Source organism: Leptonychotes weddellii, chromosome 9 (assembly GCF_054177405.1).
Source record: "Leptonychotes weddellii isolate Sample4059 chromosome 9, ASM5417740v2, whole genome shotgun sequence".
In the NCBI taxonomy this organism is placed as follows: domain Eukaryota; kingdom Metazoa; phylum Chordata; class Mammalia; order Carnivora; family Phocidae; genus Leptonychotes; species Leptonychotes weddellii.
In genome coordinates, this window is record NC_138377.1 from 3,013,402 (window position 1) to 3,040,008 (window position 26,607).

Genomic DNA, 26,607 nt, shown 5'->3' on the forward strand with positions numbered 1-26,607 from the left:
AAAAAAAAAAATAGAATTGACTTTTGTTAATGGTTTGAGATAGAGATCTAATTTTACCTTCCCCCATAAAAATAACTATTGATACCAGAACCACTTGCTCAATAGTCCCTCCTCTCTTCACTGATCTTCAGAGCAACCTCTGTCATATGTTAAAGTTCCACATATGGGTGGATTTATTTTGAGGCTTTCTATTCTGTTCCAGTGGCCATTTTGTCAATCTTCGCAGCAATATCACACTATCTTATTTGCCCTAACCTTATGAATAAGCCTTCATATTAGGATATCTCTCTAACTTACTCTTCTTTAGGAGTGCCTTAAATATTCTTGACCTTTTGTCTTCCCATTAATATTTTATAATCAGCTTGTCAATCCATTAAAAACCCAGTTATAATTAAAAAAACATTTTTTTTATTTGAGTAATTTGAGCTGTAACTCTCTTTTTGGGAGAGATTGATGTCTCTGTGATACCGAGTGCTCCTATCCATGCACATGGGCTCTCTCTCTCCGTTTACTTAGGCGCTCTCTAATACATTTTTAATAGAGTTCAATAACTCTAGAGTTCAGTGAAGCTTAAAGCATACAAACTTTACCCATTTCTAATTAGATTCATTTCTGGATACCTTTGATTTTGGTTGCTATTATAAAAGGTGTCTTTCTTTTTACTAACTGACTCCAAATATTTGCTGATGGTGTATAGAAATGCAATGTATATTTGTGTGTAGCCAGCCCCTTGCTCAACTTATTAGTCTAATGATTTTTTTAAAGATTTTATTTATTTATTTGACAGAGAGAGATACAGCAAGAGAGAGAACACATGCAGAGGGAGTGAGAGAGGGAGAAGCAGGCTTCCTGCTGAGCGGGGAACCCGATGCGGGGCTCGATCCCAGGGCCCTGAGATCATGACCCGAGCCGAAGGCAGACGCTTAATGACTGAGCCACCCAGGCGCCCCTAGTCTAATGATATTTATGTAGATTCCTTTGAAATTCCATGTAAATATTTGTCTCATTTTCTTTATTTTAAAATAGATGTAATAATTCACCTTTTGATGAGTTATAAAGGAGTTATACATATAAAGTGTTTAGAAATGTGAGCCATACATATTATTGCCATTATAATTATTGTTATTTTAGAGTAATGGCTTTATTTTTTTGATGAAAGTTTTACATGCCATTACAAAAGCTAAAGCAATACAGAGAAGTACAAATAGGAAACCAGCAAATCCCCCATTGCCCAGAAACAAATGGGGTTAATATTTGGTGAACATCATGCCAGATTTCTCTATTGGAATAAATAGAAAATAGGTGAATATATAGATCGACAACATGATATTATTTCTGTAAAAGTAGCATCATACTTTGCATGATTGAAAATATGAAATTTTAATTTTATTTGAGCTTTAAAAAAGAAAAGTAGTTATGGTAGAATAGCTAAATTTTAGATGAATTCCCTCACCACAAGAGATACCAGTCTTTAAAGACTCCTTAGGTTACTGAAAAATATTTTACAAATCATTAAGCAGACAAGTCCTGAGTTTTCAGGTTTTCCAGCAGGTCTTGACTCCCCACCTACACGGGATGGGTGAGTGGCTCTGTCACGCCACTCCGTTGCTCTGTTCTCCACCAGTTTTTGTTGCTGGTGTGAGTTCTTCGAGAACAGTTAGAGGTGCAAAAGGTGTATGGGGGAGTAACACCTGTGAAAGAAAAGGGCAGGTGCAACTGTCAGTCTCCCGTGCTGACCTTGTAAACCCTCTGCCCCAAGGTCAGGATTCCCCTTAGAGGCCACTCTTTCATTCTGTTTATCCCGTGTGATGGGACAGCTCAGTCCAGTCTTTCTATTTATGTGACGTGTTCTGTGTGAAAGCGTCATTTTCCCATCTTACCTGGGGCAACTTGGTCTTTCTCTTTCTGAGCTGTACTTTGAAGATGGCATGTCAGTGGCAGGCAGACTCCCTGTGGTCTGCAGGAGGGAGCAGGTAGCAAAGGGGCGTCTGCTGAGGCTGAGAACCCCAGCCCTGACATCTTTGAGTGTTCTGTCCCGTGGCCCAGTCAGCCCTGCCGAGGGCACGCTTCTCCCTCCCACGGGTGTCAGGTTGCTGTTCCAACTGAGCACGGTGCCCTGGTAGGATTGCCAGATAAAATACAAGATGCCCAGTTAAATTTGAATTTCAGATAAACAACCGATAATTGTTTAGGATAAGTATATCCCAAATAGGACATCTTGGCACATTTTTATGTGCTAAATCTGGCAGCCTGGAAAATGGCAAACACATTTTCCCTCTGCTGAGCTCCTCCCGGAACATGCAGGGACTTCTACTTTTGAGGTTTTAACTTCACTTTTGCCAGTCTGCCCAAGCCCACTGCCCCTTGCAGAGCTTTGTGAGAATTCTCAGTATGAATTTCTTTCCTCAGAAAATCTTCCAGGGGTGGAGGGTGGGGTTAGGAACTGCACATTTTTGTGCCGAACCAGAATCTCCTGCTTTCCTCTTAGCTGTCCTTTCCAGTGCTTATGGCATCGAGTGATTATTGATGGTGAGTTTTGTTTTATGACTTTTTTTTTCACTTTGTTGGATATCAGAGGAGGGTGTATCTGTGAATCTTTTCCATTCTGCGGTCTTCACCCGAGGGCATGCCATTTATCTGTCTGTCCGTCCATCCATCCATCCTTTTATTTTTATTGACGTACAGTTGACACACAATGTTACATTAGTTTCAGGTGTACCACATAGTGGTCCAAAAGGTCTGTACATTAGCCTGTGCTCACCACAAGCGTAGCTCCCATCTGTCACCATGCAACACTATTACGGTACCATTGACTGTATTCCCTAAGCTGTACCTTTCGTCCCCTTGACTCATTCATTCCATAACTGGGAGCCTGTATCTCCCACTCCCCTTCACCTGTTTTGCCCATCCCCCCATCCCCTCGCTCTGACAACCATCAGTCTGTCTCTCTATTTATGGGTCTGTTGCTGCTTTGTTTGTTCATGTGTTTTGTTTTTTAGACTCCACATATGAATGAAATCATACAGTGTTTGTCTGACTTATTTCACTTAGCATAATACCCTCTAGGTCCATCCATGTTGTGGCAAATGACAAGATCTCATCTGTATGATGGCTGAGTAATATTCTGTTGGACGTATATACCACATCTATTTTATCCACTCATCCACTGGTAGACACTTGGGCTGTTTCCATATCTTGGCTACTGTAGATAATGCTGCAGTAAACACAGGGTGCTTATATCTTCTCAAATTAGCGTTTTGTTTTCTTTGGGTAAATACCCAGCTGTGGGATTACTGGAGCATGTGGTAGTTCTAACGTTTTTAAGGACCTTCCATAGTGTTTCCCCCCTCACCAGTTTGCATTCCCACCGACGGTGGAAGTGCCCACTTTAATTGCTGATTTATCGATCAAATACTTAGTGAGTGCCACCTGGGTCTGAGTCTGCCACTGAGGTAGAAGAGATGATGTAGGAGTTCTTGCTCATCGTGACAAGGCCATCGCAGATGCTGCGAAGGATGCTTGCTTTTCAGTTTCTTTTGGGTTCCCCACCTGGATTCTTATCTCCCCGTTAGATGACAGTTCCTTCGAGGCAGGAATGGGGGGTGTTGGGCACCCCCATCCTCACTAGAAGGGGTCACAGATGTTTGCCGCACAGATGATTGAAGGAAAGCAGGAGATGCAGAGCTGCAGGAGCTGAGGAAAAGGAGGGGACTCTGGGCCTAGAAGAGCTGGGGGGACAAGGACTTGAGAGCCCTGGTCCCTCCAACGGCCCGTGCGGGCTGGGCATACAAAGATGGAGCCGCTCGCTGGTGGAACAGGCTGGAACGAACCGCTACCTGAACTCCAGATCTGCTTTAGCCTCTGTTCCCTTAAACCAATGGTACACAGGTTGAAGGAATCTAGAAACAAATGATCAGTACAAAGATTTAAAGGTAGAAAACATTTACCAGGCAGTGGAGGCTCAGGGATCAGCGAGACTCCCCAGTTTAGGGCAATCAGTTATCAGGTCGGGGAGGAGAGACAAAGCAAGCCCGTTGGGTCACAGGGGTTCAACGGGGGCACAGAGGGTTGGGGGGCTCTGGGCGCCTGGCAAGTGGAGGCTGGGGAGGTTGAGGCAGTGCTGTGTGGAGGAGATGCTGATGCTGTGCTTCCTGGGTTGCGAGGAGTTTGCCAAAGGAGGGAGTTTGGGAGGGAGGCCATGGGCAGTCCCCCTGCGGAGCGGGGCAAAGGCACAGGGTGAGAAGAGCTCCCATAAGGCCTGGAGGGAGCAGGGGAGATGGGCGAGGCCGTGGGCAGAGGGGCCTGCACACCGTGCTAAGGGCTGGACTGCAGTCAGTGTGGGGTCCCGGAGAGACTGGAGCAGGGGTAGCGCGATCCCCCGGCCGCCTCCCTCAAAGAGCACGAAGAGATTTGCCTGAAATCACCAGGCTTGTGCCATTCTCCCACTAATCACTGGATGTGCAGGAAAACAGGAGCAACTCTGGAGTTCCTGAGCAGTGGGAAAAGCTGTCACCCCATGTACTTTTTGAGGTTGGACAGGGAGGAGGAGGGAGGTCAGCTGTCTCTGGAACATCTTATCTACTTATCGCGGCCACACTGTCTGTGACCTTTCTGCATCAGTGACTCAGTGGGTATGAGCGGCTAGTCTGTTTTCAGGCGTTCACATCTCCCTTTCGGTTCTGGGTAACCCCAGAATCATCCAAAAATCATAATTTTCCCCCCTCTACTTCCAGCTAACTGGAAACACATTTCCAGAATCCTCTTTTTGTATACACATAAGATGGCCTGATCTTCTCCAAAGATGTGCTCCTGAAAGAAAGCTTGTGAGCCTTACCTCCTCCTCTGGGTGAGGTCCACCCTGGGAAGTCACTTGGGGATACATCACGGCCTGTCACACGGGGCTCTAAGTGAATGTTGTTGAATGATTCGGGGCATGTTTGGGGCAGGTGTCTACACCAGGATGACAAGCATTCAATGAGGACCTTCCGCTCTGGGCACCGTGCTGAAGTCAGGACACAGAGGGGCCATGCAGTATGGGGTGGGAGAACCCCACATGTGTCCCGTGTTCACGTAGAGTGGGGCCAGCACACTTTCTCTGTAAGGCCCGGATGGATGGTAAGTATCTTTGGCTCTGTGGCTCTTAGTCACTTCGGGCTGCTCTAACAGATGACTGCAGACTGGGTAGCTTATAAACAACAGAGCTTGCTCATAGTTCTGGAGGCTGGAAGTCTGAGATCAAGGTCCTGGCAGATTCAGTGTCTGGTAAGGGCCCACTTTCTGGTTCGTAGATGGCCATCTTTTTGCTGTGTCCTTGCACGGCAGAAGGGGTAAAGGAGTCCTCTGGGGTTTCTTTTATAAGGACAGCAATCCCAATCATGAGGGTTCTGTCCTCCCAAGGGCCCCACATCCAGATACCATCACTCTGGGTGGTGGGATTTCAACCGGTGAATTTGCGGGGCGAGGGGGCACAAACATTCACATCAAGGCACTGTCACAATCCACATTTCAACTGCACCAATGTAGTGTGGAAGCAGCCGTAGGTGGTACAGCAAGAAATGGTCGTGGCAGTGTGTCAATAAAACTTTATTTACAAAACTGGGCATCAGGTTGGATTTGGTCCTTGGGCTAGAGTCTGTCAAGTTTTATTTTTTGGAGAAGTTTGATTTGTGAGATTTTGGTGATCAGGCTAAGTCACCGGGAAGGCACAACTTGCCAACTTGGGATGGACTCTTCATTGATGAGTGTGTCTTCTGAAGGGCTACCCAGGGCAGTGCGAGAGGTGTGTTTGTGATGGCCAGGGAGGGCGTACAGATTGGGAGGAGGCCCTGGCAGGACCAGGAGTGATGACTTCCTTTCCTTTCTCACACTCACAACCAGTGGCCTCTGGAAGTGAAACAGAACAGCTCCTGCTGAGGAATTTCTGGTCCTGTTTTTCCCCAGGTCCATTGGGGCAGAGAAGCCTATAAGGATTTGCAAGGACATGGTGGGGCAGGCTAAAGTTGTGGGATAATTCACACTCCGCACTCAAACACAGAGGCCTGGCCCCTAGGAGGCCTGGGCATGGCTTCCCGGTTAGTCTGAATTCAGGAAACTCTCCTATGTCACCTGCTCTATCATTGCCCTTATTATGGATATTATGAATAATTAAGGTGGGCATTTTTCCAAGTAGTTTCTTGGAGCCAGGGGCTACGCTAGGCACTTCACTTCTTTCTCAAATCAGGACAAGAGTTGGGGTAGCCGGCACCAACCCCCATGACAGCTGGGGAATGGAGACTCAAGTGGGGAGGCAGCACTCTGTCCATCAAATGGCCGTTTAAGTGATGGGGCTTCCACCCAGATCCCAGAGGGTAGCCCTTGGGCCTGGGTTTCCAATGGGAGAGACCCTAGCACTGGGCCCACCTTGCTTTCTAGATCTCCATAAGAGGACAGGCAGGGCTAGTTATGCAGGTGTGCGGCTGCCTGGACGCGGCTCACCGATCTCTCCAGAAAGTCCTGGACTCCTCACGAGTCATCCACATTCACGTGGATGTCACCCAGGAGGTCAGGGCTGCTGTGCCTATGGGGCCCGGTACCAGCCCGAAGAAGCTCCCTCTCTCTGGGTGAGCACCTGCTTCATGTCCTGGGTGAAGTTCCCCTGTTCTGCTCCAGCTGGACTGTGGCCATCCTGCAGCCAGGACCCAGGTCAGGCCTCCTTTTTCTGGGTATCCTCGGCCTAGCGCTGCATCTAGCACATAGTAGGCTCGAACGTCGCATGGATGGTTGAACAGATGACTGGCTTGAAAATAACTTTCATGGGCCCTCTTCAATGCTGTTGTTACAACAACTCTGTGCTGTGGGCAGAGTGTGGATGATCACCTCCCTTACACACAAGGGAAAGGAGGCCTTCATCGTGGGCCCAACACAAGGTGGGACTGGGGTGTGTGTCTCTGGTGTTGGGCACGCAGCACCCCTGGGTGCTCTCTGGGCCTTGTGCGTACGTCACTCCTGTCACCCCCACCAGAACTGTAGGGAGGGTGGTCTTGTCTTGTTCCCATTTCACAGATGAAGAAACCAAGGCAGCTCCTTGGAGTTAATGCCCGGATTAGAGCCCCGATTAAGCCCCAGACCTGTTGGCCTCTCCAGCCAAAAGCTCCCTTCTCCCCTCCACCTGGCAGGGACGGGGGCGCTGGGGCTTACCAGAGTTGTGACCCTGGGGGTGTAGTTCGAAGTAAGTTCTAGATACCTTCTGTCCCCACATCCCGCTGGAGCCTCCATCCTGCTCAGGGCTGCTGTAGGAAGCCCGCGTGGTTCTGGACGGAGAGGTGCTGAGGAGAGCAAAGAAGGAGGAAGCAGTGATGTTTGCATCGGGCCCCTCCTGGCTCCTTCGGGAGAATGAGCACTGTGCTCGGGGTGAGGATGCACTGGGAGGAGTGATGATTGGCTTTGGAGCCGGGGCGCCTGGCCTCGGACTCTCACTGCTTTCACGGCCTTGAGCTCCTTGTGTCACCTCTTGGGGGCTCAGTTTACAGACTCGTGGATCAGGGGTTGGACCCCTGTGCTGCGGGGCAGCCGCCAGGGTTGGGGGGAGTGGTGAGTGCCCAACAATTGGCAGCAGGGTTATTGCTGTGTCGCCGCGGCCGTCGGGGGAGTGGCCTTTCCCCCGAAAAGATGTCCCGGCAGAAGCACAGAACCCAGAGCTTGTCAGAGGAGCCAGTGGTAAGCCTCAAGTGCGGAGGAGACAGATGAGCTGTGAGGAGTCTCTGGAACATTCTTTATTATTGTCGTGTTTACACGTGGTGGTGAAGCATGCCCATTGCACGACTGACCACCCGCACACCCTCTGCGCGCGCTGACCTGCGGGCTGGGACCGCACGCGGGCGGGGAGGCTGGCCTGCAGGACCTCCACAGGTTGCACGTGTTTGTTGGCGAAGGGAGCGTCATCACCGAGTGCCCACTCCACGCCACCTGTTTGCTTCGGTTCTTCCTCCAGCTCGGGGGGCAGGTGCGGTCGCTTCCTCGTCACGGGTTTGGGCTCGGGTTCCCCCAAAACCAAAGGGACGCACGTGCTCAGGTCTTGCGGGGGCCTCGGGGCAGGGCCTCGGCCCCCTCCCCTGCCAGGTCGCGCCCCCCGCCCCGCCGGGTGGCCACCCCCAGCGTGCTCCAAAACGAGGTGCCGGGACGCACTCGGGAGTTTCCATCAGCTGGTGTTTCTTTTTCTTTCTTTCTTTCTCAGTTGTTGTTTTGCATCAGGGGGAAAAATGAGAAGAATTTAATTCATCATTAAGTGCTGCGAAGGAAAAATGCAGCGAAGGAACCACAGCCAAGGAACAGCATGAAACTGGAAGGTGAAGCAGACAGAGTCCACCAGGCTGGGCCACAGGGGGAATCTGGCTGTCGCAGGCTCTGCCTCGGGGAGTCCATGCGGGCCTGTCCCTGGACCTTTTTGGCCGCCCCAGGGGATCTTTGGCCAGCTAGCCGTGCAGCAGGTGTCTGCAGACAACGTCCATGGCAGGGAAGCTTCCGTGTGCCCACCTGCGCCCCAGCGAGACAGCGGGGAGGCGGCGGGCTGGTCATCCAGGCCTGTGCGGGCTCTCATCCCAGCCCCGGCCCTTACTAGCTGCGCTGACCGTAGGTCCACTGTCCGAGCTCTGAATAAGGGTCCCAGCGTCCACCTCGTGGAAGATGGAGCCAGGTCACTGGGCCTGCAGGGCACACGTGTGCAGCCCATTTGTGAAGGAAGGAGGTCGGACTGGAGGCGTCCCCTTGGCCTGTCCGGTTCTACGATTCCCTGTCGCATCCATTCCCACATCATGAGTTATTTGGCCGGGGCGGGAAAGGGAAATGGAATACTAACAGCGTGTTCTGAACGCGGCAGACACACCGGACTCTGCGTGTCAGGCTGTGTGTGCTGTCTGCTCCCCGAGTCCAGGAGCTCTGGGGGGCGGGAGCCTGTCTGTGCATCTCAGAGCCCCGTACTGTGCCTGAGCTCCTGGGCGCCTACCGGGAGTTCAGAGCCGTTGCTGGCTGGAGGCCCCCCGCAGCAACCGGAGCGTAAACCGCCCCATGGAGACCAGCACAGAGGACTGATGTTCCTGAGCAACGTTCGAGAAGCCACCATGTTCTGCACAGTGCCCAGGGCAGAGCCTGGCGCTGACCCGCACGCTGACTCCAGGGCTGGTTCCGCGGTCCTCACTCGTCTGCTGACCCCCCACCGCCTCCCGTCTTTGTTCATTATTGTTTGTGTTGCTCTGACAACTTGAGATAGGTTTCTGCACCTTCTACCCAGTTTATATACATCATGAGTCTGATCATGCGGGCACTAGCGTACTTTTGTATATGCTTAAAAATATAGTCTGCCCTTGCTTTCTTTTCTAGGTTTTTAACACTGTGGTTAACATACGCACATAAAATTGGCCATTTTAACTATTTTTAAGCGCACGGTTTAGTGGTCGTCAGCACACAGCACCACCCTGTCTCCGGGACATGATCATCTTCCCAAACTGAGGCCGCGTCCACATTGAACACTAACTGCCTGTCCCCCTCTTGTTCGGGGCCCCACACCGCACAGCTTTGTGGTGACTCTGTGAATGGGTCGGAGTGACACCCACCCGCGGGGGGGCTGCGTTGCCCCCACACTCTAAAGAAGCCCAGGAGGCTTTGTGCCTCTTCCTTGGCTGTAGGAGGCTTCCGACGCACCTGCTTACCCTTCACCTTAGAAGACCTGTCTTGACATGCCCGCACCACTGGGCCCCAGGAGCTGCAATATGTCTTCAAAATACCCGTGACCTAAAATTCACCATGAATCCAGTGGCACTGAGCACATTCACACGGCTGTGCAGCCCTCACCGTCATCCCTTTCCAGAACTTTCCTTCTCCCCAAACTGAAGCTGTCCCCATCGCCGCCTAGAGACCCCCATTCTACTCTCCGTCTCTCCGAGTCTGATTCCCTCTAGGAAGCACATGTAGGGGACTGCACCGGATCTTTCGTCTGCTCCCTACGCTCCCGGCTATGAGGACAACCGTGGGCCCCATGTCACCCAAGGACCACGCTGCAGTGCTGGGGGCCATAGGCAGGCTCTTCTGGCTCTGGAAGTCCTCGGCATTTCCATCGTCCTCAGTTGTCTGGGTGTGAACGGGGCTGGGACCTGAGAGAAGGTACTCTTTGGGAAGTACCCATCTTACGGAGAGACACGTGGCTCTGTCCCGCCGGTCACCCGTGGCCTCCGTGAGGAGGGTGCTGTCAGGGTGGAAAGCACAGGTCCCCAGGTCCCGGCCTTCCTTCGTGGGGACAGCTCCTCGAGGCTCCGGTAGCTCGGGCCTGTGTTTGCAGGAAGTCTCCTTGTTTATGCCGCTTCTACCATTTCTCCTGGCAGAGACTTTCCCCAGCCAAGGCCAGAGTCATTCTGGGACAGCTGGTCCCCGGGCCCTGCTGAGGAGCCTGGACATAGCCCTCTGCTCCGAGGAGTGATATACCTGGCCAGACACGAAAGGAAAGATTATAACAGCCCATTTTCTGCAGGCAGCTTATCCTGAGTAAGTGGGAATCCAGTAAAATACACATTTCAGGCCCTTCCTTCTCTTTTTTTTTTTTTTTAAAGATTTTATTTATTTATTTGAGACAGAGAGAATGAGAGACAGAGAGCATGAGAGGGAGGAGGGTCAGAGGGAGAAGCAGACTCCCTGCCGAGCAGGGAGCCCGATGCGGGACCCGATCCCGGGACTCCAGGATCGTGACCTGAGCCGAAGGCAGTCGCTCAACCAACTGAGCCACCCAGGCGCCCAAGGCCCTTCCTTGTCATCTTGTCCCACCAACCACCTCATGGTGACAGGGTCCGACAAGACCCAGGGGCTCGGGGGCCCACCAAGCCTGTGCTGGGCACCCCTGTGCTGGGCTGGACCCCATCGGCCGCCCGTTCCCATTCTGCGGAGGTGGCGGCCGGGGCCGAGGGGGGCGGCGGCTCCTGCCCACGGTGGCCGGTCTTGGAGTGACCGAGCCCGGGCTGGAATGGGAGCCGCCCGTCGGCAGCACACAGGTTCCATCCTCCCTCCTATTTGCCTCCTGCGGGCCGCGGGGTTGGGCTTCCCCTGTACATGCTGTTCTCTGCAGCATCGGAATGGTGTTGTGTAATCCTGTGGCTGCGTGTGGTGTGTGGGATGCTGAGCGTGTGGGCCTCTGCGGGGTCAGGCCGGGTTAAGCCGAGGCCCAAGCCTGTGGCGTGGGATGGGAGTGGCCGGCAGCACCCCTCACCCTCGGGTGAGCCCGAGCGGGAAGCGCCCAGTGAGGACGCCAAGGCCCCGGGTTGATTTATGGAGGGCGGAGCCTTCAGCCATGCCACTGATACAGCCCTTTGAAACTCCTGCTTGTACTGCTGCCGGGCCTCGGGCTGGCCCTGCTTCTCGCCGGCAAAACCACACCTATCCCGAGCACTTTCAGTGTTTTCGTAGCGACGGTGGGGGCAGATGATTTACGGCCATCTCTTCCCTGGGTGCCACGGCAGATGCCTCTGGAGACGACATGAGGACACACAGACGGGCAAGAAGGTCTCGGTGAGGCGGCCCCTGGCCCCACTCACCTGAGTCAGAGGGTCAGGCCGTGCCCACCAGCCTGGGGCGGAGCGGGGCTGATTCACTCTCTCTGATCGGACGCAACCACCGTGTTGCTAGTGTAGGACGTTGGCACACCTGGGCCTAGCCAGCCAGGCTGCTTAGACCAGCTCTGAAACGTAAGTGGTTCGGAGGGCCGGGCGGTCTGGCGTGCGTGTGGGCCACCCAGGCACTCCCCCCAGTTGCCATGTGAGCGCAGTAACTCATCGGTAAGATGGGACCCACTCTGAGATAAGCAGAGAACACTGGCTTTCCATGCACATCAACAAAGCAATTTTAAAGGCAAGGCTCCTTTGGCCCGGGAGCCAGCCCCGGCAGCAAGCTCAGCTCACACACTGAGACCCAGTCTGAGCCTCAGCTAAGAGGGGCTCTCGCTGGTTGTCGTGTCCTAGTGTGGTGTGCGGGGGAAAGACAGGCCGGTGAGCGAGTTGCGTGCGCGCCCTAGAAAGCCTCACTGACTGTGGACGCCCAGACCTAGCCCCTGCAGGCATGGACCTGGCCTGGCCAATGTGGGTGCCGACCCTCGTGGGAGCAAGGGAGGGAGGGCCCTTCCACGGAGAAGGGACCCTTGGGGGGTGAAGGATGATGGGATGAGGACAGTGGAGGTGAGGACAGATGCAGGGGGCAGAAGGAGCTGTATCTGCAAAGCCTGGAAGCAGAGTGTGGTGTTCGAGGTGAATAGTCTGTGGTGGCCCTGACACATAGGGTCTGTGTGTCGAGGAGTGGTCAGGTTAGCACACCTTCTGAAGCCACACTGATGACCAATGACCACGAGCCTTGTCCTCAGGACAGTGGAGGAACTATGGTTTTTAAGAAGAGACAGTGCTATGATCCATTGGGCAGATGCATCTGTGTATTTGATACCGACCACACGCTGCATTCTGGCCCTGGGTCATGCTAGGGGATGCCGAGAAAGCATTTGAGAAGGACTGCTCTGGCCTTGGTGTGTGGGAAGTCTTGGGGGATTGGAGGACCAGAGGCTTTGCAGTCATCCTGATGAGAAAGCAGGGGTAGAATTAAGGATACCCCCCTCTGGTGATGAAAAGGGGAAGGTGGACTGGGGGTGACAGGAGCAGAGGGAGCTGGCCTGGTGGCCAGGTGGATGGGATTTCGATGGATGGGATGGGATGGGGAGTGGAGGGCAGATGTAGATGCTGCTGTCTGGGGCTTAGGCAATCATTAATGAGCCGGCCATGGTGCTGATGGTCTGTAGGGCATACAGTGCTCCCCTTTGGTTTCAGCTTCCCCCAGGTGTGCGGAGGGTTAGCTGCACAGTCTATGGCATCAGCAGGGGTAGGACAAACACAGACGAGCAGAACAAATGATAGGCTTTTATGAGTCCTTTCCGTGCATGCAAGCCCGTTGCCATTGGGACAGGGAGAGGAGACTCTCAGGGCCGCTGGGAGTGGTCAGGGCGCCGTACTGGTGAGAATGGACTTTGTTAGCCCAAAGGTCAGATCCCTGTTTGGAAATGTGTTTCCAATGCTCATGAGGTTGGGGAGGGATTCACTGATGGGAGGGCTAGCTGAGGTGATCCAGGAGGATTTCCTGGGGGAACATAGGGCCAAAGAGACTTGGGGAGAGAAGAAGGTTTAGTGCAGAACCAGCATGCAGAGAGCAGGGGCACCTCCGGAGCACACCAGGCCAGCAGGTGGAATTGAATACACCACGGGGAGCTCGGGAGCCAGAGTGTCACCTCCATGTCCCTGTACCAGCGGTTCATGGCCTAAGAGTGGCATTTTGAGGTGCCACGGGAACATTTGGAAGGGCAGACAGGTGGGAAGGAGTAGTACTGGGCGCGGCATTGACCTAGCCGGAGATGAGCTTGTCCTGCCTCGGTCTGGTCTGGCCATCTGGGGCATTGGGGCGCCGGTTCCTGAGTGTCTCACTGGGGCTCAGGAGGGCAGCAGAAAGGAGACCGTCCACAGACCACCCATGCTGTATGGGGGGGAGGTGACAGAGGTGTAAAGAACTGCAAGTCTGGGTGACTCAGGGACACTGATGCCATGGCGGGTCCGACACCCCATTTTATGGAGGAAGAGAAGGAGCCACTGTAACGAAAGTCAAAGCTTTGTCTCTTGCTCTTTGCAACTTGGCATCGTGGTGCAAGGTTTCCAGGAATGTCATCTTTCGGTGGCATTTGGGAACACGCAGGCCCTGGTTGCTCAGAAATTTCTAGGCCCCCTTGGAAGATGGCAGCAGGGCCACCTTACCTGGTTAGTGGTCTGCTCGGCGTCTTCCTCACTGGCTGCTGTTAGAAGCTTTATCTCGGACTCCCACAACATGGTGCTCCTGTCACCCCAGCGGCTGTGGGCTGCCTAACTCCGTTCCGCCTTGGCCGTGTGATTCCATTTCTTCTCTAGCCTTTACTTCCATGGCGATCGTGTGTGTGCGTGTTTCTCTAGTCCTGTGAGTTTTTCCAGGGCCCACCGCGGTTTGAACAAGTGAGCCTGGGGACCCTGGGGCACCCCCACCTCCGTTGCTGTAGGGCTGCAAACGGCGTGGGCTTCAGAGCTGCAGCCATGAGCCAGCTCTATTCCCCAGGCCCCTGAGTGACTTCTGACCTTAATCCACCTCTGTTGTAAGATTTATTAATCACCGTGCTCGAGACAGCTTTGTGCCAAGAAGTTCAAAGCATCTTCCAGTCTTAACCCGTTCATCCCAGGAGCATCCCGGGGAGAGCTGGGGGTCCAGCCGTCCTGTGACTGCCATGCATCCGTAGGCTCCGGGGCACGCACGTCAGGAGGGGGCTGGGCCGACCCTGGCGGCAGGGCTTGGCCTCAGAGCCCCGCTGAGTCAACAGCAGGCCTGGAAAAGAAGTCGAGTTTCCCGGCCTGGGCCTGGGGCCATGTTGCCAGTGCAGGCTTCCTTCCTTACAAAACAGCCATTGTCCACGCTCCAAAGACGCACCGCCCCTCCCCCCCCCCACGCCGTGTAAGTGGTTGTCACTATCTAGGTGCCAACAGCACCAGGGTGGTGTGCGCTGAGCTCAGAAGAGAGGCTCTTGGTCATCAGGGACCCTCCGTGCGCATCCGTCCGAAGGCTGCCCTCCCCCACAAGAGGGCGGGGCCCCAGGGGCGGCCTGGCCACCTGTGTGGGGAGCCCACAGCTGCGTGGTCCCCAGGGGCTACCTACCAGGGCCGGGCTTCTCCCCGGGGCGCTCGGGTCGGGGCGGGGGGGGCCCCGAGGTCCGAGGCAGCTGGATGAGGAAGAAACAAGATGTTCTTTCTCCCGCCTGTGTTGCCCCTGTGGCTCTCAAGGTTCTACATTGTTTTTCGTGTGCAGCCTCATTTTCGTCCAAAAACTTGGTAAAGCTGGAGAAGACTCTTAAACCTTTTTTTTTCGTAAACAAGTGTGCTTTTCTGGCCAGATGTTTCTTTTTTCCTGGTCCTTACGGGGTTGTGCCATTGAGCTGTCCGGCTGAAACTGAATAAATCTTTGTTTTACGGCTTCTTTGGTCCTTTACAACTAAGGACCTCAGGAAGGAGTCAGATCTTTTAATCCTTCTGGTCTTAGCCTTGAATGACCTCGCAAATGCACCGTTAGCTCAAAAATCTCAGAGATATTTTTGTTGCTGGCCTGAGAGCACATTACCCAAGCCCAGGACCCTAATATTGGAAGGGTTAATCGTGCCCGGAATGTAATAACCGGGCACCGCGTGCCCCAGCAGGTGCCGGGAAGATTAGAAAGCATTTCTTTTTCTCACCGACAGCACGTCTTGCGGGATTCGGTGCACCTGAGCGGCAACGGAGATGGCAATTGCCCGTCTCCAGCCCAATGCCCCAGTTAAAGCTGAGCCCGAAGTGGAGGGAGGCTCAGCACGGCCCCTCGATGCTCCACACTCGGGTCCCGTGAAGAGTGAGTCGGGGTATAGGATGACACGGCAGTAGGTGAAAGCTTGAGGGATGGTGAAATGTTTTCATGGTTCCGGGAGAGCGGGCTCATTTCAGCTATTTTTACTTCTCAAAGGCTCTGGCAGAGGGACAACCTTGTAAAGTCTGTTGTGAGCCATGCAGCTGTGACCAGGCGCCGAGCACTCCAAGTGTAGGAGAGAGCAGGGAAGCAATCTGGGCCTGTGTTTTGGACAGGTTTTCATCTGGGAGGAGAAAACGCTATTGCTCAATCTTGGAAGTTGGGTCTTAGACCCCGGCGGCACATCAGACCACAGGGCTGGCCCGGGGGCCGGCCGCGGGCGAGACTGCGGGCGGGGCAGTGCCCAGGGCCAGCGTGCACCCCTCTGCCTGTGGGGCCACCCCGTCAGCCTCGCTCTGCTCCTGCCCCACGGCCATGACACCCCATGCTCTGGACGTCTCCCTAGAACAGTCAGCAGCACTTACCCGCAATCGGTTTCCTTCTCCCTGCAAATGCACCGTGCCTTCTCCTGTCCCCCTCCCGCATGCGTGGTGCCCCTGCCCTCCCTGTCACCCACCCCTTCCCCACATCCCCTCTCCGCTCCTTCCTGTCCTTCCACACTGAAGCCGTTGTCAAGACATCGACTCTACCTCCATGGCATCTCCATCACAGCCTCCTGCTGGAGCGTCCTGCCTTGGAGCTCTCTGAACAGCATCTGTCTGCCAATGCTGTGGACGGCTTTTCCTGAACTCGGCCCTGGCACTCCGCGCTCGTCAGTGGCTCTCTATTACCACGGACATGGTCCAGTTCACCTCCCTCCTCGTTTCAGGCTCTTCACCATGCACTAAACTCCCCTTTCTGGACAAGAAATCTGCTTCATATGCCCTAGGACCCTGGCCACAGCAGACAGGGGCTCCTGCTGTCCCCACCCCTGTCTTTGCCCCCTTTATTTCTTCTACCTGAAGGGGACCCCCGCCCTGACCCTCCAGAACTGCTGAGAGAGAGGAGGCTCTGGACACAGGGGGGACAAAAGTGATGACAGGCCTATTTAGTTCTGTGACAAAAAGAAACATAGAGTCCCAAGGGAAACCAAGGACAGTATTTCGATGTGGCCCCTCTATTACTTCTGCCTGGGTGTCGGGGACGCGGCAGCCCTGAGTTGCAAGCCGTTCCATTTCAGCTATACTATTGTACTAAGTGGCTTGCAAAGAGGATGCTGCAGACTCCTGTCTGAGCCTCACCCTTCTCACACGAGCCGCCCCCCGCCCCCACCCCCGGAGGTGCAAGCACAGTGGCCACAGGGATCGCGTGGGACCTGGGCATCATCTGGGAAACGCATAGCAGAAACTGGGCACCCGGGGTCTTTAACACTTTGTTTCAGGAATGCAGTGGTTGGGTGAAGAGCCACGGCTCCTTGGCAGCCCCTCCAGCTGGAAACCGGGGTCCATTTCCCACTCACCCCCATGCTTGAATCTGGCCAACCTGACCTGCTCTGACCAAGAAGGTGTGGCAGGAGTGAGGCTGTGTACTTGGAGCCCTGGCCTCCAGAGACTTGCGCCCCCTCCCCCTCCCCCGGGGGCCAGAGACCAGCCCTCCGGGCCGAGGCTCCCCAGCCAGCAGGCTCCCAACAGCCACGCATGGGAGCGAGGCCCCGTTAGATCCTGCAGCCTCCAGTGGCCCGCCAGCCGACCACGGACGTGTGAGGGAGTCCAGGCCAGAACAGCACAGCCAGCCCACACAACGGTGAGCTTAGTTGTTTCAAGCCACGAAATGTTGAAGTGGTTTGTTAAACAGCAAAGCTAATGGTGCAGGAACCACTGATCACTCAAAGCAGAGTGTGTTCTCATGATTGTGTTCTGGGGATCCTCCGGGGATGGGCCTCTGTACCTTTTTTTTTCTTTAAATGGCAAAGTACAAATAACATAAACGTTACCATTTTAACTGTTTTAAAATGTACAGTTCAGTGGCATTAAGTACATTCATGATGTACAGCAATCACTCTTCGTTCCAGACCTTGTTCATCGTCCTCAAAGGAAACCCACGCTCATTAAGCACTCACCACTGTCAGCAGCTACCCCTCCACCCCCCAGCTCCTGGCAACTGCTAATCTACTTCCCGTCTCCATACATCTGTCTGTTCCGGGCATTTCATATAAATGGAATCATACAACATGCAGTCTTTGGTGACTGGCTGCTTTTTACTTAACACAACGATTTCGAGGTTCATCTGCATTATAGCACGAATCAGTGCTTTATTCCTTTTTGTGGCTAAAGGGCCACTGTTCCCTTACAGGCTGTCTGGCCCTGTTCCCTTATTGATCGTGTGCACGGGGATGGCCCTGAGGTGCTGGGTACCACTCGAGGTGTTTTGCCTTATTCCCTCCTCCTGGGCACCTGAGAGCTCGGGCTCGATCTTACCTGCATTTGACACATGTGGCGTCTGAGGAACAGAGATGTTAACCAGCTGATCCAAGTCATACACCTGGCAAGAGACGGCTCGGAGGTTCTAATTGAGGGAGTTCTGTTCCCACACTGGGGCAGTCCTGCTCAGAGGTTTCCAGAGAGTGGAGGACATTGGGGGACAGGACACTGCTCATTCTCAGCTTCCCACCATGCTGGACAATCTCCACTAAACTCCCCAAAGTTCAGTATGCCTTTGCAGCAACACAGGTATATTATTTAAGATGTTTGGTATTTTTTTCTGATTATAAAAATACTACCCTATGATCCAGCAATTGCATACTAGGTATTTACCCAAAGAATACAAAAATTCAAAGGAATACACACACCCTTATGTTTACTGCAGCATTATCTACAATAGCTAAATTATGGAAGCAGCCCGAGAATCTATCAACTGATGAATGGATAAAGAAGATGTGGTGTGTATATATATACACACACCATGGACTATTACTCAGCCATCACAAAGAATGAAATCTTGCCATTTGCAATGATCTGGATGGAGTTAGAGAGTATTATGCTATAAGCAAAATAATTCAGTCAGAGAAAGACAAATACCATATGATTTCACTCATATGTGGAATTTAAGAAACAAAACAAATGAGCGAAAGGAAAAAAATAAGAGACAAACCAAGAAACAGACTCTTAACTCTAGAGAACACACTGATGGTTACCAGAGGGGAGGTGGGTGGGGGGGTAGGGGAAGCAGGTGTTGGGGATGAAGGAGTGATGAGCACTGGGTTATGTATGGAAGTGTTGAATCAGTATACTGTACACCTGAAACTAATATTACCCTGTAGGTTAACTAACTGGAATTTAAAACTAAAAACACATAGTACCTACTCATAAGAATTCAGACAAATCAAGTGTAGAGAAAGTGAGAACTACTGATACAAAAACAAGAGGTAGAGGAGGTGGCATGGGACACCAAAGGGGCAAGTGTCTCGTGATGTAATTTGAAGGGGTGATGGGTGGCATAGTGTCCGGAGATCTGTTGTGAGTATTACTTGATAAAAAAACCCATGACTTAAAAAATTGACAAGTCCAATTCTGATGTCGATGCATCAAAACAGCCCTGTAAGAGTTGCAGGGTTGAAGTGGACACACCTGATGGCCCACAACAAGGAAGGAAGACCGTAAGAGCGAGAGCGGTCCTCCAGCTTCTGCAGGGCTCAGAAAGAGGAAAGTGAACCAAATTTTATTTTCAGTTGCGAGGTTCCAGGCACCTTGCTTGATGCTTTTACAAGGAGCATCCCATGAGATCTTCCCAGCCATTCTCTGAAGTGGGTGTTTCCAACTGCAGTAGGGAGGTGAGGTTTAGTGATAAGACACTCTCCATCGTCACGAAGGCTGGGACTGCACCCTGTTTCCCGAAGCTCTAACCCTTGCTGTTCCTGCAGCTTTTCAGCCTTCTCCCCAGATGAACCCCTTGTTGGCTGGGGCAAAAGGCTGCATGCAGATTGGTCCTCATCCTTCATGAGAAGTGGAAAAACAGCTCAAAGATGATCATGTCCTGCTCATGGTCTCTGCAACATTAGCTTTACTTGATGTTCAGTGAACATCAGCATCTTGTTGCCACTGTTGGAGGTTCAGTGGTTTTAAAATGATGTCCAGTCTTTGACCCCAGGAAATGCTTTCCTTGACCAGCCCCTCTCTGATTCCTATTGATTTATTTATACGTGCATACATTAAAGCTGGATAGATAAAAGAAGCAAGGCATAGAGGCAAGGGTGCAAGGTAATGAGTCAGAGGAAAAGTTGGTGCACAGACAGATGTGCTGACTGGTTCTTACCGCCACCAGACCCAAATTCCAGCACCCAAAGCAGAGAGAAGACAGTGCATTCACAGGACAGTCAAGCTGCTTTCCCTATTTGTTCTCCCTTGGCCCTGGGAATTCTCTCTGTGCCACTGGCTGGAAAATCTGGAGCATGGTTCCACTGACCTATCAGGAATCCCAGCAGGCCATTTGGCTGAAGGATACATGTGTGGTTGTAGAGTTCGGGGGGAGGGAGGTGTCCTGAAACTCTTTTTCCATATCACAGGAAATAGCCAGGGTTCTCTGCAAAGACACAGCGGTTCACAGAGCACCAAGGACGGGAGAGGATCCTAGAGACTGAAGTGGGGAAAGGCCCTTTATGTGGGGATCATGGTAGGAACAGAAGAAAGAGCCAGAGAGCCCCACGGAGGTGTGTGTGGCTTTGGTTAACCACCAGTGCATCTGTCAACCATGGGCCCACTGGATTTCCTTGCAAATAGATGACATACATGCATGTTTTTCGTCTTTCTTTCCATTTTTTCTTTCTTATCAAAGTAATATTGTTGTGGAGCAGATGGAATTCATGACCAAACATATCGCCATGAATTAAAAAAGAAAACATGGGAGAATTGCCTCTATAAAATAAGAGCTTAAAGTAGAGATGGACCCCAGGGAAGTCATGGCAAGAGTATAGGAAATGAGACATGAACTTGCAGAACTCAGGAAAATGTGGAACAGACAAGTACGGCCATTACCAGATACGAAGGGCATATTGGAAGCAGCACAAGGAGACACTGCCGAAGCTGACAACATAGGAAGGTATGTGAAGGACAGGACTGAGGAGAAAGTGAACAACACAAAATGGAAGCAAATAAGGCATTTAAAAGGATTTGAGTATGGGGAGGTAGTAAAGAATATCCCAAATGTTTGTATCCAATGAGACTGAAGAACAAAGAGCTAAGATTATGAAAGAAAAATAATTAAAAATTATAATTATAACTCAAGAAATATTTCTAGAAATAAAAGGAAGACCCGAGTCTACAGATTGAAAGGAAATATTGTGTCCCAAGGGAGATATATACAGTGGTCAGCACTAAGGCATTCCTGATTAGAGTCACTAAATTTCAAAGACAACACGGGAATCAAGGAAAGGTGATCAGGTTAGGTGAGAAACATAGAAGGGGAAAGGCATCCACAGGGTGTGCTCAGAAAAGTCATTTTATACCTAGCCAAACTGTCACACGAGTCGCGAGGCAACAGACACTACCGAATGGGTAAGGGCTCACAAAATCTGGTCCTTGTAAGTCTTTCTTGAAGAAGCTACTGGAGCTAAAACGTTAGCTAACCAAGGGAAGAGAGAAAAGACTTGGCTCTGGGTGTTGAATCCACTTAACTCTAGGGTTAAGTCATAAGAAGGTGATGAAAATATTCCAGCAGAGAGAGAAAGTGAGTAGTGTGGGAGAGGAGCAGAGAATGTCTGGCGCAGTGGCCTTCAGGGGATGTTCAGAGACAGTTCTGGAACACAGGTGGACTTGCCTTCAGGTTGGGGCATGAAAAGTTCATTGCTAGAAGTAGGGGTGAAGACTGAGTGTGTGGGTGTGGTGCTGGCACGTGGTGGAGGCAAGCTCGGCCGCAGTGGAAGATTTCTTCTGTTTGCTTCTGGTTGCAGTGTCTGCTAGGCTGGAGGGAGAAGGCAGAGGGGCCGGCATTGGAGGAGCGAATGGAAGTCACGAGAGAGTCTTTTCCAGTTGTGGTGTCTCATTTATTGTTTGATCCATCTACTGAGTTAACTATTTCCCAAATTATATCTTTCATTTCTAGAAGTTCCTTTGGGTTCTTTTTAAGCTCTGCGTGGTCATTCTTCCCACAGGCTCTTGTTTGTGTATCTTTAGGCGTTGGTCCTTGTTTTCTTCAAACATGCCCCATGTACCTCTGCTATACTCTCTACAAATTCTGGTGGCCACAGGCCTCGGGGTCTACATCATGTTGTCTTTCCCACTGACTGCCTTACATGCCTTCAGGGCAACTTCCTCCCCCATTTGCCTTCGGCTCCCAGCTGTTCTGGGTTCAATTCACACCAGTTCCCTTTTTACTGGGGCAGGGGTATGGACGTTGGGGGTGGGCATTGGTCTTTAGAGATTTCACTCACTTCCTATGAGTGCAGCAATGCTTCAAAAAAGGGTTTCTCCCTTCTTCTTGTGTAGATCCAGGATCCAGCTGTTTCACAGCATTCCCCAGAGTCTTACCGAGGTGAAAGAAGAAAGCCAGCTTTCACTTTATACCCTTGGAACCTTGTACCATAGCTATAGATCACCCACCAAGGTAAATAAATGGAATAATCTGTTCAAAACGGCGAATGTTAGCAATTGTGCACCATCGATTGACAGAACACCAAGTCACACGTCTGGGCCCCTGCGCTGAGCAGGCTGCGTGGGGTATTGGAAGCCACAGCCTCCTCGTCCCTCATACCACACTCCTTATGGGTATGCCTGGCTCCTCTTCGCTCGCCCTGATGCCTTTTCCTGCAACAGGCCTTTTCTGGTCGGGCCTCGTCCAGGGTAGCCCACTTCGTAAAACCTTGGCTTAGCTCACCTCCTCCAGAAGCTTTTCCTGACCACCTCCCCTCTTTGCCCTCACTTCCTCTCTGTTCTCCTTGGTCTCCTCCACCACCTGTGGGCTCCCCAGGGGCCAGGCTGGGGCTCCTTCTCCTCTTTTACCTTTGGGTGGCATAGGACCCCACAAAGGGCAGACACATCTTTTGGGGATGAATGAATTGGAGTATCTAGAGGACTTCTGGTTCCTTTTCAGTTTTGCCCACCGCGATACTCTCTGGCATGCCTACAAAAGCGAAGCCCTGACTCCGGAGAGGCATGCATTCTGGAACTTGCCCGGCCCAGGGAGTCCGGCTTCCTGGCATCCAGAAGGGCGTTGGCAGGTGGTGTGAGCCAGATCCCCATGAGGGTTCCTCTGGTAATGCTGATCTGGGGACTGATGGGAATGTGGGGGAGAGAAAGGAATGCTCATGTAGGAAGGACTTGTGGTTACTAGGGGCAGGGTCAGATGGGGCTGCACTCAGCCTTTCTGGAGCCTACTGAGGGACCCCATCCAAAAGGGGAGATACTGCATGAGTCAGCTCTGTTCTCGTCAAAAGCTTGGACCCATTGACGTGGACTTTTATCCCCTGTTTGGCATCTCAGGGAGCAAACAAGGGATTATTTTAATTGTATCTGCCTGTCCTTGTAGATGTTCCTTACTGCAAAGGCTGGGTCTGGCCTAACTTCTTCTGTACCCTCTCCCTGTGGGTCCTGTGGAGGCCAGAGATGATCATGGCTACCCCACAAGACCCCAGTTCCCTCCTGAGCTGGAAGGGGGAAGGAAGATGTATCGGGGCTTATTTGGACACACTCATTGTTCACCGCTCTGTTCCCCTTTTCTGAGCAGCCAGAGAGAGGGCATCTGGAAGAGATGCAGGGCCATGCTTTCAGGTTCTTGGACCTTTAATGTCAGCTGTGTCTGCATCATCCAGAAGGAAGCCTCGTTCCTGCCCTTGTTTGAAACCTATTCCTACCCCCATGCTTGTTATTTATTCACCAGGTGTGTTTCTGGGGCCATGCATTGTGCTGTGAACAGAAGCTATGGGACGAGTTGTCCACAGTGTCCTGAGAGTGACCCACATGACTGGGCTCAGACAGGCTGATCGTGAGTGCCGATCGGAATGTGGGTGGGCATCCCAGATCCTGCCATGCATCCCAGGAAGATATCTAGGAGGAGCTGACTTTTGAGCTGAGTTTCTTCAAACCAATAGCAGTTAACTGAGCAAACAGGGATGACCGGGGGTGGAAGAGGAGAAGCTTGTATTAGTCTGAGTCCTGTGGAATAAGCAAGGCTGGATCATCTAACACCCACAAATATGCCAAGCTGGCCCCAGGAATGCCTCTAAAACCTTGGTTTCCTGAGCATAGCATCACAAGTTAACAGAAGGAGAGAGGTAAGTTTTAAGTTGTGTTTTGTAGTTTTATTGAAATATAACTGGGTTATAATAAACGGTCCATATTTAACGTATACAGTGGATGAGGTTTAATATATGTCTATGAAACCATCCCCACGGTCAAATGGTGAACACAACTGTCACCTCCTAAAGCTTCCTTGAGCTCCTTTGTAATCCATCCCTCCATGCTCACCCACCCTCAGATAACCACTGATCTACTTTCCGTCATGATAAATTACTTTGCATTTTCCAGAATTGCTTGTAAATGGAATCATCCAATACGTACTTTTTGTCTGACTTGTTTCACGCAGAATAATTATTTTGAGCGTCATCCGTATTATTGTGTGTATCACGATCACCGTATCTCCCCTGCCAGGTAAGTATTATCATGTATATCAATAGCTCACTCCTTAATATTGCTGAGTCATACTCCATTGTACGGCTATGCCACGATTTGTTTATACATGCATCTGTTGATGGCCGTTTGGGCTGTTTCCCAATTTTGACTCTTCCAAATGAAGCTGCTGTGAACACTCATGTCCAAGACTTTGCACGGACATATGCTTTCATTTCTGTTGGGTGATTACCTGGGAGTGGAATGGCTGGGTCATATGTTTAACTTAAGAAACTGCCAAACCATTTCCCCAAAGTGGCTTATTTATTTTACAGTCCCACCAGCTGTGTAGAGTTCCAGAAGCTTCCGCATCCACCCTGGGACTTGGTGTGGTCAGTCTTGTCTTTCCTCTTTTCGTTCTCTCTCTCTCTTTCGGCATGTGGCACACTTGTTTATTTTAATTGGCCATTGAATTTTTTTTATTGAAGTATAATTACCATACAGTGTTATGTTAGTTTCAGGTGGACAACACAGTGATTCGACAATTCTATACGTTACTCAGGGCTCCCCATGGTAAGTTGGGTCGCCATCTGTCACCAAACAACGTGGTTACGATATTATCAACCACATCCCCTGTGCTGTACTTTTCATCTCTGTGACTTGTTTTATTTATTTATTTATTTTAAAGATTTTATTTATTTATTTGACAGAGAGAGAAATAGCGAGAGCAGGAACACAAGCAGGGGGAATGGGAGAGGGAGAAGCAGGCTTCTTGCTGAGCAGGGAGCCCGATGTGGGACTCGATCCCAGCACCCTGGGATCATGACCTGAGCCGAAGGCAGACGCTTAACGACTGAGCCACCCAGGCGCCCCCATGACTTGTTTTAATAAATGAAAGTTTGTACCTCTTAATTTCCTTCACCTATGTCACCCATCTCCCACCTACCTCCCCTCTGGCAGCCACCAGTTTGTTCTCTGGATTTATGAGTCTGTTTTTATTTCATTTGCTTTGTTTTTTTAGATTTCACCTGTAAGTGAAATCATATGGTATTTGTCTCTCCCTGTCTGACTTTTTTCACATAGCATTATACTTTCTAGGTCCATCTACGTGGACCTGTAGTTAGTTTTTATTTTTAACTTAGTCATTCTAGTGGGTGTGCCGTGGTATCTCATTATGGTTTTATTTTGCATCTTTTATTTTGCATTATGGTTTTATTATGCATTTATTTTGAATTTTATTTTGCATTATTTTGCATATGGTTATTTGCATAACCAATAATGTTGAGAATCTTTCCAGGTGCTTATTTGCCATCTATGTATCTTCTTTTGATAAAGTGCGTAATCAGATCTTCTCCTTATTTTTTATTGGCTTATCTTATTATTGAACTATAAGAGTTCTTTATACATTCCAGATTCGAGTCTGTAGATAGATCTATGCTTTCCAGATATTTTCTCCCAGTATGTGGCTGTTAATTAATAGCTGTTAATTTCATAACACTCTTTTTGAAGAGCAAAAAGTTTTATTTAGATATCGTCCAATTTGTTTTTTCTTTTATGTTTCCTACTTTGAATAGTATTTAAGAAATCTTTGCCGGACACAAGACCACTAGGATTTCCTCTTATATTTTCTTCTAGAAGGAGTATAATCTTAGCTCTTACATTGAGGGCCATGATCCATTTTGGGTTAATTTTACATATGGTATGAAATACCAAAGTTCATTTATTTTTTATTTTATTTTAATTTTTTAAAGATTTTATTTATTTATTTGACAGAGAGAGACACAGCAAGAGAGGGAACACAAGCAGGGGAAGTGGGAGAGGGAGAAGCAGGCCTCCCACCGAGCATGGACCCCGATGCGGGGCTCGATCCCAGGACCCTGGGATCATGACCTGAGCCGAAGGCAGACGCTTAATGACTGAGCCACCCAGGCACCCCAAAGTTCATTTATTTTTTAAACTTTGTATATGGTTACCTAATTTTTCCAGAATTAATTATTTTAAAAATTGTCATTTCTTTACTGCCTTACCTTGGAACTTTTGTTGAAAATCAATCAGTCTATTTCTGACCACTTTTTTCTGCTGCACTGACCTGTATGTCTCTATATATGTTAATATGATACTGTCTTGATTATAGTAACTTTGCAATAAATCTTAAAATTTATCAGTTTAGGTTTAGGCCCTCTGACCTTGCTCTTTTTTTTCTCAAAGTTGTTCTGTGTGTATATGTATGGCTAGTCTTAGTTTTGTATTTTAATATAATTTTTTTAATTAGATAATCAACTTCTACAGTAAACCTGCTGTGCTTTTGATTGGGATAATATTGAACCTGTACATTAGTTTGGGGATGATTGACATCTTAATAACATTGGGTCTTTTGATCCATGAATGCTGTACTCCTCTCTATTTTTTTTTTTTCATTCATCAAGTCAGTGTTTATTTTTTTTTAAAGATTTTATTTATTTATTTGACAGAGAGAGACACAGCGAGAGAGGGAATACAAGCAGGGGGAGTGGGAGAGGGAGAAGTAGACTCCCCGCTGAGCAGGGAGCCCGATGTGGGGCTCAATCCCAGGACCCTGGGATCATGACCTGAGCCGAAGGCAGACGCTTAATGACTGAGCCACCCAGGCGCCCCT

General features: G+C 50.7%; 1 long non-coding RNA gene across 3 annotated transcripts in view; it reads left to right on the forward strand.

The window, feature by feature from the left end:
- LOC145723353 (uncharacterized) overlaps window positions 1–26,607 on the forward strand; it is a 108,770-nt gene that overhangs the window by 20,965 nt on the left and 61,198 nt on the right. For 2 of the 3 annotated variants that reach the window (XR_014148279.1, XR_014148280.1), the window contains exon 2: window positions 8,213–26,362. This is a non-coding gene — a long non-coding RNA (uncharacterized LOC145723353). The remainder of the gene's footprint in view (window positions 1–8,212; window positions 26,363–26,607) is intronic. The other variant, XR_014148281.1, reaches the window with a different exon arrangement.